An 11,041-nucleotide genomic window follows, 5' to 3' on the forward strand; every position below is an offset into this window, starting at 1 on the left:
CCTTGCGCTTTCCTCCACTGCACCTCTGCCTTCTTGGTGGTCAACAGGTCGAACTCAGCCTGGAGGCTTCGTCGCTCCTTGAGTAGTCCCTCCTCGGGGACCTCTGCATACCTCCTATCCATCTTTAAAATCTCCCCCACCAATCTCTCCCTCTCTCTCCTCTCCTTCCTCCTTGTGGGCCCTTGTGGAAGATTAGCTCTCCCCTAATCACCACCTTCAGCGCCTCCCAGACCACCCCCACCTGCACCTCCCCATTATCGTTAGCCTCTAGATAGCTCTCAATGCACCCCCGGATCCGCCCGCTCACCTCCTCATCCGCCAGCAAGCCCACATCCAGGCGCCACAGCAGGCGCTGGTCCCTCTCCTCCCCTAGCTCCAGCTCCACCCAATGCGGGGCATGGTCTGAGATGGCCAAGGCCGAATACTCTGTGTCCTCCACCCTCGGGATTAGTGCCCTGCTCATAATGAAGAAGTCTATCCGGGAGTAGGCTTTATGGACGTGGGGAAAAAAAAGAAAATTCCCTGGGCCTCGGCCTGACAAACCTCCATGGGTCCACTCCTCCCATCTGGTCCATAAACCCCCTCAGCACCTTGGCCGCGCCGGCTCTCACCAGTCCTGGACCTGGAGCGGTCCAATGTTGGGACGTGTTGAAGTCCCCCCCCCATTATCAAGCTCCCTGCCTCCAGGTCCGGAATCCGGCCCAACACGCGCCGCATAAATCCGGCATCATCCCAATTCGGGACATATACATTCACTAATACCACCTGCACCCCCTGCAGCTTACCACTCACCATCACATACCTACCTCCATGGTCTGCCACGATGTTCAGCACCTCAAACGACACCTGCTTCGATGTTGTGGCCATTTCGGAGACATGGATAGAGCAGGGACAGGAATGGATGTTGCAGGTTCCGGGGTTTAGGTGTTTTAGTAAGCTCAGAGAAGGAGGCAAAAGAGGGGGAGGTGTGGCGCTGCTAGTCAAGAGCAGTATTACGGTGGCGGAGAGGATGCTAGATGGGGACTCTTCTTCCGAGGTAGTATGGGCTGAGGTTAGAAACATGAAAGGAGAGGTCACACTGTTGGGAGTCTTCTATAGGCCTCCAAATAGTTCTAGGGATGTAGCGGAAAGGATGGTGAGGATGATCCTGGATAAGAGCGAAAGTAACAGGGTAGTTATTATGGGAGAATTTAACTTTCCAAATATTGACTGGAAAAGATATAGTTTGAGTACATTAGATGGGTCGTTTTTTGTACAGTGTGTGCAGGAGGGTTTCCTGACACAATATGTTGACAGGCCAACAAGAGGCGAGGCCACGTTGGATTTGGTTTTGGGTAATGAACCAGGCCAGGTGTTGGATTTGGAGGTAGGAGAGCACTTTGGGGACAGTGACCACAATTCGGTGACGTTTACGTTAATGATGGAAAGGGATAAGTATACACCGCAGGGCAAGAGTTATAGCTGGGGGAAGGGCAATTATGATGCCATTAGACGTGACTGGGGGGGGATAAGGTGGAGAAGTCGGCTGCAAGTGTTGGGCACACTGGATAAGTGGAGCTTGTTCAAGGATCAGCTACTGCGTGTTCTTGATAAGTATGTACCGGTCAGGCAAGGAGGAAGGCGTCGAGCGAGGGAACCGTGGTTTACCAAAGAAGTGGAATCTCTTGTTAAGAGGAAGAAGGAGGCCTATGTGAAGATGAGGTGTGAAGTTTCAGTTGGGGCGATGGATAGTTACAAGGTAGCGAGGAAGGATCTAAAGAGAGAACTAAGACGAGCAAGGAGGGGACATGAGAGGTATTTGGCAGGTAGGATCAAGGAAAACCCAAAAGCTTTCTATAGGTATGTCAGGAATAAGCAAATGACTAGGGAAAGAGTAGGACCAGTCAAGGACAGGGATGGGAAGTTGTGTGTGGAGTCTGAAGAGATAGGCGAGATACTAAATGAATATTTTTCGTCAGTATTCACTCAGGAAAAAGATAATGTTGTGGAGGAGAATGCTGAGACCCAGGCTAATAGAATAGATGGCATTGAGGTACATAGGGAAGAGGTGTTGGCAATTCTGGACAGGCTGAAAATAGATAAGTCCCCGGGTCCTGATGGGATTTATCCTAGGATTCTCTGGGAGGCCAGGGAAGAGATTGCTGGACCTTTGGCTTTGATTTTTATGTCATCATTGGCTACAGGAATAGTGCCAGAGGACTGGAGGAAATGTGGTCCCTTTGTTCAAAAAGGGGAGCAGAGACAACCCTGGCAACGAAAGACCGGTGAGCCTCACGTCTGTAGTGGGTAAAGTCTTGGAGGGGATTATAAGAGACAAGATTTATAATCATCTAGATAGGAATAATATGATCAGGGATAGTCAACATGGCTTTGTGAAGGGTAGGTCATGCCTCACAAACCTTATCGAGTTCTTTGAGAAGATGACTGAACTGGTACACGAGGGTAGAGCAGTTGATGTGGTGTATATGGATTTCAGCAAAGCGTTTGATAAGGTTCCCCACGGTAGGCTATTGCAGAAAATACGGAGGCTGGGGATTGAGGGTGATTTAGAGATGTGGATCAGAAATTGGCTAGCTGAAAGAAGACAGAGGGTGGTGGTTGATGGGAAATGTTCAGAATGGAGTTCAGTTAAAAGTGGAGTACCACAAGGATCTGTTCTGGGGACGTTGCTGTTTGTCATTTTTATCAATGACCTAGAGGAAGGCGCAGAAGGGTGGGTGAGTAAATTTGCAGACGATACTAAAGTCGGTGGTGTTGTCGATAGTGTGGAAGGATGTAGCAGGTTACAGAGGGATATAGATAAGCTGCAGAGCTGGGCTGAGAGGTGGCAAATGGAGTTTAATGTAGAGAAGTGTGAGGTGATTCACTTTGGAAGGAATAACAGGAATGCGGAATATTTGGCTAATGGTAAAGTTCTTGGAAGTGTGGATGAGCAGAGGGATCTAGGTGTCCATGTACATAGATCCCTGAAAGTTGCCACCCAGGTTGATAGGGTTGTGAAGAAGGCCTATGGAGTGTTGGCCTTTATTGGTAGAGGGATTGAGTTCCGGAGTCAGGAGGTCATGTTGCAGCTGTACAGAACTCTGGTACGGCCGCATTTGGAGTATTGCGTACAGTTCTGGTCACCGCATTATAGGAAGGACTTTGGAGCGGGTGCAGAGGAGATTTACCAGGATGTTGCCTGGTATGGAGGGAAAATCTTATGAGGAAAGGCTGATGGACTTGAGGTTGTTTTCGTTGGAGAGAAGAAGGTTAAGAGGAGACTTAATAGAGGCATACAAAATGATCAGGGGGTTGGATAGGGTGGACAGTGAGAGCCTTCTCCCGCGGATGGAAATGGCTGGCACGAGGGGACATAGCTTTAAACTGAGGGGTAATAGATATAGGACAGAGGTCAGAGGTAGGTTCTTTACGCAAAGAGTAGTGAGGCCGTGGAATGCCCTACCTGCTACAGTAGTGAACTCGGCAACGTTGAGGGCATTTAAAAATTTATTGGATAAACATATGGGTGATAATGGCATAGTGTATGTTAGATGGCTTTTGTTTCGGTGCAACATCGTGGGCCGAAGGGCCTGTACTGCGCTGTATCGTTCTATGTCCTATGCTTCCCCACCAAAATCGCCACACCTCGATTCTTTGCGTCCAACCCCGAGTGGAAAGCCTGCCCTACCCACCCCTTTCTCAGCCTAACCTGATCTGCCACCCTCAAATGCGTCTCCTGGAGCATAACCACATCTGCCTTCCGTCCCTTCAGGTGCGCGAACACACGGACCCTCTTGACCGGCCCGTTCTGGCCTCTCACATTCCAAGTTATCAGCCGGATCAGGGGGCTTCTCCCCCCCCCCCTCCCCCGCCGATTAGCCATCCCCTTTTCTAGGCCAACCACGTGCCCGCGCCTCCCGCACTCTCCATTCCCCCCAGCGGCAGACCCCCGCCCCGACTCTCCGAGCTCCAGCTCCCCTTTGGCCAATGCAGCAACAACCCAGTTACCCCCTCCCCCCAGCTAGGTTCACCCCGAGCTGCGTTGCTTCCCCCATAGTACTCCCGCAGCACGGTAGCCTTGTGGATAGCACAATTGCTTCACAGTGCCAGGGTCCCAGGTTCGATTCTGGCTTGGGTCACTGTCTGTGCGGAGTCTGCACATCCTCCCCGTGTGTGCGTGGGTTTCCTCCGGGTGCTCCAGTTTCCTCCCACAGTCCAAAGATGTGCAGGTTAGGTGGATTGGCCATGATAAATTGCCCTTAGTGTCCAAAATTGCCCTTAGTGGTGGGTGGGGTTACTGGGTTATGGGGATAGGGTGGCGGTGTTGACCTTGGGTAGGGTGCTCTTTCCAAGAGCTGGTGCGGACTCGATGGGCCGAATGGCCTCCTTCTGCACTGTAAATTCTATGTTCTATGTACTCCCATAAGTCAGCTGACTCCTGCTGACCCCGGCCACTCCCGTCACTCCATCGACGTGCAGAGGAGATTTACCAGGATGTTGCCTGGTATGGAGGGAAAATCTTATGAGGAAAGGCTGATGGACTTGAGGTTGTTTTCGTTGGAGAGAAGAAGGTTAAGAGGAGACTTAATAGAGGCATACAAAATGATCAGGGGGTTGGATAGGGTGGACAGTGAGAGCCTTCTCCCGCGGATGGATATGGCTGGCACGAGGGGACATAACTTTAAACTGAGGGGTAATAGATATAGGACAGAGGTCAGAGGTAGGTTCTTTACGCAAAGAGTAGTGAGGCCGTGGAATGCCCTACCTGCTACAGTAGTGAACTGCCAACATTGAGGGCATTTAAAAGTTTATTGGATAAACATATGGATGATAATGGCATAGTGTAGGTTGGATGGCTTTTGTTTCGGTGCAACATCGTGGGCCGAAGGGCCTGTACTGCGCTGTATTGTTCTATGTTCTATGTTCTATGACCCCCCAGTGTGGTAGTCTCCCCCCCTCCTGTCCATCAGCGGGTGCTCCATTCCAACACCGCCCTTCCCCCCCACCCCACCCCCTTCCTTCCCTAGCGCGGGAAAAAGCCCACGCTTTCCATCAAACCGACCCCGCCCTCTCTGGCGTAGCTCCCTTTTCCGGCCTAATCCCATCTCCCCTCCCCCCCCAACGGGGGCCCGTCTTTCCAACCACCGACGCCCACACTCTCACAAAACCCCCACTTCGAACCATTTCACCCCACCCAGCACTCAAGGAAACAGTACAGAACAGAACATCCCCCAAAGCACAGTAACCACAGTAACCCCCCCGCGACATCCCCTCACAACCGACCCTCAGTCTGCGTCCAACTTTTCGGCCTGGATAAAGGTCCACGCCTCCCCCGGCATCTGAAAGTAATGCTGCCGGTCCTTAAACGTGACCCACAGACGCGCCAGCTGCAGCATCCCAAATTTCACCCCCTTCCAATACAGAACCGCCTTAACCCGATTGTACCCGGCCCTCTTCTTGGCCACCTCCGCGCTCCTGTCCTGGTATATATGGACCTCTGCATTCTCCCACCTGCTGCTCTGCTCATTTTTTGCCCATTTTAGGACTCACTCCCTGCCCACCAAGCGGTGGAACCGCACCAATACAGCTAGCGGCGGCTCGTTAGACTTGGGCCTCCTCGCCAGGACTCGGGGGAGCCCCATCCAGCTCCAGGGATCTCGGGAATGCACCCGCGCCCATCAACGTGTTCAGCATCTTGATCACGTATGCTCCAGCATCCGACCCTTCCACTCCCTCCGGGAGACCCAGAATCCGCAGGTTCTTCCTCCTCGACCGATTCTCCATGTCCTCGCACTTCTGCCATTTCTTTTGCAGCGCCTCGTGCGTCTCTACCTACACCGCCAGGCCCAATATCTCGTCCTCATTCTCCGGGGCCTTCTGCCGCACCTCCCGGATCGCCGCCCCTTGGGCCTTGTGGGTCTCGACCAGCTTGTCGATCGAAGCCTTCATCGCTCCAGCAGCTCTCTGCTTTCAATTCCGTGAAGCAGCGCTTGAGAAACCCCTGCTGCTCTTGCGACCACTGCGCCCACGCTGCCTGGTCTTCATCCATCATGGTTTTTCTCCCTCGCACGTTTCGCTGCACCAAAATCACTTTCTTCACCGCTCCACTCCTGGTCCAATGAATACAGTGCTGGGGAAAACGTCCTGTCACCTTCCCACACTGGGAACCGTCGAACAAATTCCGCTGGGGCCCCTAAAACGAGCCCAAAAGTCCGTTTCTGGCAGGAGCTGCCGAACGTGTGACGTAGCTCAGCATAGCCGCAACTGGAAGTCACATACCCATTTATAAACACCCATTTCTTAAAGGTACTCTCACATGACACACACATGGAAGATTTAAATCTTCCAAGACTCTGTCTTGTCAGTAAGAAAGTGCCTATTGTTGATTAAATCCTTTGATCATTTAAAGTTGGATTGTTAATGGGTGACAACTTGAGGAAATCCCTTCGCACACATGGAGTATCTGACATTTTCCCATCAAATGTGACTGCTGCTGTGTTAAGCAAGCAGATGATCGAGTTAATCCATTTCCAAATTCAGCTGGTGAATGAGCTTTTGACAATGAGATTTTACCCAGGTCTTTTCAGCTCAGACTTGGATCTCGAATCCTTTTGGTAATCAGTCCCACATTCTCATAATGATCCAGGAGACCCAAAAAAGGTTTACTTAAGTTTACTACAAACATAAAGCCCAGACCGCAACATACAATAGGGTCCCACTTGGGGACAAATGAGTGACCTGGTCCCAGTTCGTTATTTGAAGGGATCCCAGCTCGACGGATCTTAGCACAATAAGCTCATATTCTGAGTCCCAGAGGGTGATCGAGGAGGTTTATCATAACGAATCCGCCCAGTCCAAATGTCTCCCTTCAGTGTCATACTGATGTTGCTTTCATCACTTGTGGCTGCATGTCTGCCAGCGGTAGGGTATATAGCGTTAGACCCTTGGGGGACACATGTGGTGGTGTAGTGGTATTGTCACTGGACTAATGACCCAGAGTGCTGCGCTGGGGTCCCAGGTTCAAATCCCGCACTGCAGATGGTGAAATTTGAATTCAATAAAAATCTGGAATTAAAAGTTTAATGATGACCACAAAACCATTGTCGATTGTTGTAAGAACCCATCTGGTTCACTAATGTCCTTCCGGGAAGGAAATCTGCCATCCTTACCTGGTCTGGCTTATAGATGACCCCAGACCCACAGCAATGTGGTTGATTCTGAACTGCCACTCAAGGACAATTAGGGGTGGGCAAAAATGCTGGCACAGCCCTTGATACCCACATCCCATGAACAAATTTTAAAAAATACCGGGACTTTGGAAAGGAAAGGGAGATTGGAGGTTGAATCGTAGTTTGTAAAGATGATGGGATCATTTGTTTTATGGATGGGTGATGAAGTACAGTGCAAGCAGATGGGGAACAATTAATATCAGCTAACGTGGGGAAATTGGATGAACAGCAGTTCTGTGGCTATAGGGTCAAGGAGCAGAATGTGGACCACATGGACAAGATGAGTACTGAGAGGACATGAGGATAAATCGGAGAAATTAGAGAAAGATGTGGGTTCAGAGCTTGGACAAGAGGTAACTTCAGACAGTTTATCCTGTGGGGTCATTTGTTTTTTTAGACAGGGAAAACGGGCAGTCAGTGGGCATAAGGAAGAGGTTAGACCAGCCCAAGGAGGGGAGCCACCACACTAGCGGGGACATCTAGCACGGGAAGACTGAAAGGGGGGGCCAGGGCCCACCTACCGACAGGGAGGGAATGTCTGGATGTGTGGGGGAAGCATAGGGGGAGGGGGCGGGGAAGAGCACAAAAGGAACAGAACAGGAAAAATGAGTTGGTTTTCGTATGGACTTCAGCGAGTGAGGAACAGGTTGAGCAAACAAGATGCAAGCATCCCTTGCTCATATTCTGAGTCCCAGAGGAAGATCTATGAGTGCACCCCCGTGGAGGGTCCCTCAACAATGGGAAACCCTGGACTGCAGGGGCACACCCACGTGACGTACACACAGTTGGCGGCCATATTGGGGTCCCCTGGACAATGCAGAGGCCCGGCCTCATGGTGAGAACGGTGACCGGGCCATTTTGGACGGCCCCTTAACCGCAGAGTGCAGGGGCGAGTCCACCAGTTAAGTATGGTTGATCCCGCAGGAGTAGGGGTACAGAAACCCCCCACCAGGATTATCACCTGGAATGTCAGGGGACTTATTGGCTCAATGAAAAAAATCCAGCGTCTTTTCCCGCTGAACAAGTCTGAAAGCTGGCATAGTCTTCCTGCAGGAGACACACGTGAGGAAGAAGGCCGGGTAAGAAAGGGCTGGGTGGGACAGACGTACCATTCATATTACGGGACGGGGACTAGCCATATTGATGAGCAAGAGGATGAGATTCACTGCGACAAGGACGGCTACGGACCAAGGGGGACGGTACGTCATGGTCAGCGGTATCCCGGTAAATGTGTACGCGCCCAATTGGGATGACACAGATTTCATAAAAAGGACCATGGCGGAGATCCCTGACATTGACATGCACCAACTGATCATGGGGGGGGTGGGGTGACGGCTTCAATTGTGACTGACCGATCGAACCCCAAGTCGGGGAAAAGAACAGGCATGGCTAGGGAGCTGGAAACATCCATGGAGCAGGTGGGGGTGGTGGCCATTCCTACACACCGGTGAGAAGGAATTCTCGTTCTTTTCGTTGGTCCACAAAGCGTACTTCTTTGCAGTCGGGAAAGCGGTGCTTCCAGCAATAGTAAGGGTGGAATAGTTATCTCCAACCACACTCCACATTATGTGGATGTGAGGCTGGAGACGGGCCATGCCCAACGCCCTACATGGAGGTTGGAAACAGGCCTATTGGCCGATAAGGTCTTCTGGCAAAAACATCACAAGCCATAGGCGAGAACGTTACAAATAACCAAAATGGAGAAGTTTCTACGTTCTGGCACTTAAGGCGGTGATTAGGTGAGAGATTATAGCCTACAAGGCACGTAGATTAGCGATAGGGAAGAGAGGGAGGCCAGGCAACTGATCAACTCCATTCTGGAGGCTGACAGAAAGTACTCCGAGGACCCGACCGTGGAGCGTCTGGCGGAGAGGAAAAAGCTACAAATGGACTTCAACTTGCTATCCACTGGGAAAGCAGTGCTCTAACTCTGCCAGACAAAGGGGACCTTATACGAACATGGGGAAAAGGCTGGCCACCTACTGGCTCACCGGCTGAGAAAGCAGGCAGCCACGAGAGAGATAGTTCAGGTGGAGAATAGCAGAGGCAGACTGGTAACCGAGCAAAAAGAGGACAGTCGAGCGTTCAAGACCTTCTACTGAGGGCTGTACAGCTCCTAATCCCCCGACAGGGACACAGCGATGAAATGGTTGCTCGATGGACTGGACATGCAAGTTGTGGGAATGATAGACGGGGAGAGCTGGAAGCACCAATTGGGCTGGGAGATCATGGAGAGTATCAGCTCCATGCAGGCAGGAAAGACGCCGGGACCCGAAAGGTACCCTGGTAGACATCTGTAAAAAATTTGCACCAGACCTGGCCCCACGCCTATGCGGCATGTTCGCAGACTCAGTAGCAAGGCCACCCTGCCTCCTACGCTAACACAGGCTACAACATCACTGATACCCAAAAAAGACAAGGACCCGATGGAATATTGTTCATACAGACCCACTGTGACAGTGAAAGTCCTGGCAAGAGACTGGAGAAGGTCGCACAGGAGCAGGCGGGCTTTGTCAAAGGTAGGCAGCTAACTGCGAACATCAGGTGGCTGCTGAATTAATAATGACCCCATCCGGGGAGATAACACCAGAGGTCATCGTCTCCCTGGACGCAGAAAGGGCCTTCAACAGAGTCGAGTGGAAATGTATCCTGGAGGTTTTGGGAGTGATTTGGGCTGGGGACAGAGTTCACTTTGGGGTTTGAAACTCCTGTACAACGCCCCCAAAGCGAGCGTTCGGACCGGAACCACCAGCTCTTGAGTATTTCCAGCTACACAGAAGCGCAAGGCAGGGATGCCCACTCCTGCCGCCCTGGCAATTGAACTCCTGGCAATCGCCCTGCGAGACACCAAAAGCTGGAAGGGCATCCAAAGAGGGGACAGAGAGCAGAGTGTCGCTCTATGCGGATGACCTGATCCTCGTCTTAGACCCACAGGAAGGCCTGAAATCAATCATGCAACTTCTGGAAGAGTTCGGAGCCTTCTAGGGTTAAAAACCCGACCTGGGCAAGAGCGAGGTATTCCTGGTGAACCCGAACAGGGGAGGGACAGAGGTGGAGGAACTACCAAACTAGCCCAAAACAAATTCCGCTACCTGGGGATCCAGGTAGCCCATGACTGGACACAGTTTCACAAGTGGAATCTGACCAGTCTGGCGGAGGAAGTTAAAAAGGACCTAAAGAGATGGAATGCACTCCCGCTTTCCCTGGCGGGGAGAGTGCAGACGATCAAAATGAAGATGCTGACGAGGTTTATATCCATACCGATTTTCATCCCCAAGGCCTTTTTCCACAAATAGACAAAATGATCATGGCATTTGTGTGGGGGTACGAACCCAAGGATCGCGAAGTTGACACTGCAAAGGAGGAAAAACATCGACAATCTGGCCCTGCCGAATCTACAGTACTATCATTGGGCAGCTGCAGCCGAGAGGGTGAGGGGATGGATACAAGAACCAAACACAGAATGGGTAAGACTGGAGGAGTCCTCCTGCAACGGAACAATCCTCCGAGCCCTCGCCACAGCAACGTTCCCAGCCCACCCCCACGAAAGTACACATCCTGCCCAGTGATGGTAGCCACACTGAAAACATGGATTCAAATGAGGCAGCATTTTGGTTTAACCACATGTCCTCCATGGCTCCCATCTGCAGCAACCACAAATTCCCATCAGCAATGCTGGATGCCACCTTTAAAAAATGGAGATTGGATGGGGTACACTAGCGGTCAGGGACTTTTACATAGGGGACAGACTCGCAACTTTGGGCGAGCTGACGGAGGACTTGGACTTGCCGACAGGGCAGGAACTCAGGCATGTCCAAACTTTCTCCGCA

The sequence above is a fragment of the Scyliorhinus torazame genome, chromosome 5, assembly GCF_047496885.1.
Source record: "Scyliorhinus torazame isolate Kashiwa2021f chromosome 5, sScyTor2.1, whole genome shotgun sequence".
Classification (NCBI taxonomy): Eukaryota; Metazoa; Chordata; class Chondrichthyes; order Carcharhiniformes; family Scyliorhinidae; genus Scyliorhinus; species Scyliorhinus torazame.